Source organism: Arachis hypogaea, chromosome 19 (genome assembly GCF_003086295.3).
Source record: "Arachis hypogaea cultivar Tifrunner chromosome 19, arahy.Tifrunner.gnm2.J5K5, whole genome shotgun sequence".
In the NCBI taxonomy this organism is placed as follows: Eukaryota; Viridiplantae; Streptophyta; class Magnoliopsida; order Fabales; family Fabaceae; genus Arachis; species Arachis hypogaea.
In genome coordinates this window covers 51189151-51193535 of record NC_092054.1, presented here as the reverse complement: position 1 = coordinate 51193535, position 4385 = coordinate 51189151, and the positions used below count along the sequence as shown (strand labels likewise).

Sequence of the window (4385 nt, the reverse complement as noted above, 5' to 3'; positions counted from 1 at the left end):
TTCTCCATTACAAAGAGTGGCATGAGGTTTATTCCTGACCCCAGGTCACATAGAGCTTTCTCAAAGGTCATGGTGCCTATGGTACAAGGTATTAGGAACTTTCCAGGTTCCTGTTTCATCTGAGGCAATCTCAGTTGATCCAATGCATTTAGTTCATTGGTGAACAGGGGAGGTTCATCTCCCTAAGTCTCATTACCAAATAAATTGGCATTCAGCTTCATGATTGCACCAAGGAACTTGGCAACTTGCTCTTCAGTAAGATCTTCATTCTCTTCAGAAGAAGAGTACTCTTCAGAGCTCATGATGGGCGTAAGGAGGTTCAATGGAATCTCTATGGTCTCTAGATGAGTTTCAGATTCCTTTGGTTCCTCAGAGGGAAACTCCTTACTGATCACTGGACGTCCCAGGAGGTCTTCCTCACTAGGATTCACGTCCTCAACCTCCCTTACAAGTTCGGTCATGGTAATTAATTCAATGGCCTTACACTCTCCTTTTGGATTCTCTTCTATATTGCTTGGGAGAGTACTAGGAGGGATTTCAGTGATTCTTTTACTCAGCTGGCCCACTTGTGCCTCCAAATTTCTAATGGAGGACCTTGTTTCATTCATGAAACTTACAGTGGCCTTGGATAGATCAGAGACTAAGTTTGCTAAATTAGATGTATTTTGTTCAGAGTTCTCTGTCTATTGCTGAGTGGATGATGGAAAAGGTTTACTATTGTTAAACCTGTTTCTTCCACCATTATTAAAGCCTTGTTGAGGCTTTTGTTGATTCTTCCATGAGATATTTGGGTGATTTCTCCATGAGGGATTATAGGTGTTTCCATATGGTTCACCCATGTAATTCACCTCTGCTATTGCAGGGTTTTCAGGATCATAAGCTTCTTCTTCAGAAGATGCCTCTTGAGTACTGTTGGATGCAGCTTGCATTCCATTCAGACTCTGAGAAATCATATTGACTTGCTGAGTCAATATTTTATTCTGAGCCAATATGGCATTCAGAGTATCAATTTCAAGAACTCCCTTCTTCTGAGGCGTCCCATTACTCACAGGATTCCTCTCAGAAGTGTACATGAACTGGTTATCAGCAACCATGTCAATGAGTTCTTGAGCTTCTGCAAGCGTTTTCTTTAGGTGAATGGATCCACCTGCAGAAGTATCCAATGACATCTTAGCTAATTCAGACAGACCATCATAGAATATATCCAGATGGTCCATTCTGAAAGCATGTCAGAAGGACACTTTTTTGTCAGTTGCTTGTATCTCTCCCAAGCTTCATAGAGGGATTCACCTTCTTTCTGTCTGAAGGTTTGAACATCCACTCTAAGCTTGCTCAGCTTTTGAGGAGGAAAGAACTTGGCTAAGAAAGCCGTGACCAGCTTATCCCAAGAGTTCAGGCTATCTTTGGGTTGAGAGTCCAACCACACTCTAGCTCTGTCTCTTACAGCAAAAGGGAAAAGCATGAGCCTGTAGACTTCAGGATCTACTCCATTAGTCTTAACAGTATCACAGATCTGCAAGAATTCAGTTAAGAACTGAAAAGGATCTTCAGATGGAAGTCCATGGAACTTGCAGTTCTACTGCATCAGAGAAACTAATTGAGGTCTCAGCTCAAAATTGTTTGCTCCAATGGTAGGGATGGAGATGCTTCTTCCATGTAAATTGGAATTAGGTGCAGTAAAGTCACCAAGAATTCTCCTTGCATTATTATTATTATTTTCGGCTGCCATCTCCTCTTCTTGTTCGAAAATTTCTGAAAGGTGCTTGCTGGATTGTTGTAATTTAGCTTCTCTTAGTTTCCTCTTCAGAGTCCTTTCAGGTTCTGGATCTGCTTCAACAAGAATATTCTTGTCCTTGCTCCTGCTCATACGAAAAAGAGGGAACAGAAAAATAATAATAGGGATGCTTTTTACCACACTATAGAGGTCCCTGTGTGAGTAGAAGAAAAGAAGAAGAAAAGAATGTAATGTAAGGAAAGAAACACAAGGGTGAGGAGAGCAGAGATGTGAGATGAATAGAAGTGTTAGTAGATGAATAAATAAATAGAAGGAGATGAGAGAGAAAGAGAATTTTCGAAAATTATTTTTGAAAAATGGTTAGTGATTTTCGAAAATTAAAAGAAGAAATAAATTAAAATTGAATTTTGAAACAATTAGTTAATTAAAAAGAATTTTTGAAAAAGAGGGAGATATTTTCGAAAATTAGAGAGAGAGGGTTAGTTAGGTAGTTTTGAAAAAGATAAGAAACAAACAAAAAGTTAGTTAGTTAGTTGAAACAAATTTGAAAATCAATTTTGAAAAGATAAGAAGATAAGAAGTTAGAAAAGATATTTTAAAATCAAATTTTTGAAAAAGATATGATTTTGAAAAAGATAAGATAAAAAGATATTTTTGAAAAGATATGATTGAAATTAGTTTTGAAAAATATTTAATTTTTAAAATCACAATTAATGACTTGATTTACAAGAAATCACAAGATATGATTCTAGAACTTAAAGTTTGAATCTTTCTTAACAAGCAAGTAACAAGCTTGAAATTTTTGAATCAAAACATTAATTGATGATGTTATTTTCGAAAATTATGTGATAAAGATAAGAAAAAGATTTTTGAAAAATATTTTTAAAATTTTCGAAAATAACTAAGAAAAATGAAAAAGATTTGATTTTTGAAAAAGATTTTGAAAAAGATAAGATTTTTAAATTGAAAGTTTGATTTGACTCGTAAAAACAACTAGATTTTTAAAAATTTTTTTGAAAAAGTCAATCCAAATTTTCGAAATTTATGAGTGAAAAAGGGGAAGATATATTTTTTTTATTTTTGAATTTTCAATGATGAAAGAGAAAAACATGAAAAAGACTCAATGCATGAAAATTTTTAGATCAAAATGATGAATGCATGCAAGAATGCTATGAATGTCAAGATGAACACCAAGAACACTTTGAAGATCAAGATGAACACCAAGAACTTATTTTTGAAAAATTTTTTATGCAAAGAAAACATGAAAGACACCAAACTTAGAAATCTTTAATGCTTAGACACTAAGAATTCAAGAATGCATATGAAAAACACCATACAACACAAAACAATATAATATGAAGATCAATCAAGAAGGTTTATCAAGAACAACTTGAAGATCATGAAGAACACTATGAATGCATGAATTTTTGAAAAATGCAGAGAATTTTTAGAAAAAATGCAGTTGACACCAAACTTGAAATTGACTCAAGACTCAAACAAGAAACACAAAATATTTTTGATTTTTTATGATTTTGTATTTTTATTTTATATTTTTCGAAAATTAGTGTGAAAAAGAAAAATAAGGATTCCAAAATTTTTAATATGAATTCCAGGAATCTTGCACTCTTATTCTAAAGCTCCAATCTGAGGGTTAGACATGGCTTTACAGCCAGTCAGGTTTCAACATGCTTCATGAAACACTAGAATTCATTCTTAAAAAAATTTTTTTTTTGAAAATAAAACAAAAAGAAAATTACCCAATCTAAGCAACAAGATGAACCGTCAGTTGTCCAAACTCGAACAATCCCCGGCAACGGTGCCAAAAACATGGTGCACGAAATTGTGATCTCAGGCAACGGCACCAAAAACTCTGTACGCACATCTTAATAAATCGTTTTTCATTCACAACTTCGATACAACTAACCAGCAAGTGCACTGGGTCGTCCAAGTAATAAAACCTTACATGAGTAAGGGTCGATCCCACGGAGATTGTTGGTATGAAGCAAGCTATGGTCATCTTGTAAATCTCAGTCAGGCGGATAATAATTGATTATGGAGTTTTCAAAAATAAATAATAAATAGACAGAAAATAAAGATAGAAATACTTATGTATATCATTGGTGAGAATTTCAAATAAAGGTATAGAGATGCTTTCGTCCCTCTGAACTTCTGCTTTCCTGCTGTCTTCATCCAATCAGTCCTACTCCTTTCCATGGCTGGCTTTATGTAAGAACATCACCATTGTCAATGGCTACTTTTCATCCTCTCTGTGAAAATGGTCCGATGCGCTGTCACTGCATGGCTAATCATCTGGAGGCATCACCGTTGTCAATGGTTGCTTCCCATCCTCTCTGTGAAAATTGTTCGATGCGCTGTCACTGCATGGCTAATCATCTGGAGGTTCTCGATCATACTGGAGTAGGATTCACCCTCCTTTTGCGTCTGTCACTACGCCCAGCACTCGCGAGTTTGAAGTTCGTCACAGTCATTCAATCCCTGAATCCTACTCGGAATACCACAGACAAGGTTTAGACTTTCCGAATTCTCATGAATACCACCATCAATCTAGCTTATACCACGAAGATTCTGATTAAGAGATCCAAGAGGTATTCATTCAATCTAAGGTGGAACGGAAGTGGTTGTCAGGCAC

At 35.5% G+C, this 4385-nt stretch overlaps 1 non-coding gene across 1 annotated transcript; it reads left to right on the top strand.

Annotated features, from left to right (window-relative positions):
• The first annotated feature begins 1222 nt into the window (after positions 1-1222).
• Positions 1223-1330, top strand: LOC112780952 (small nucleolar RNA R71). Its single transcript, XR_003191756.1, has one exon. It is a non-coding gene; the product is annotated as a small nucleolar RNA R71 (small nucleolar RNA).
• The last annotated feature ends 3055 nt before the right edge of the window (positions 1331-4385 follow it).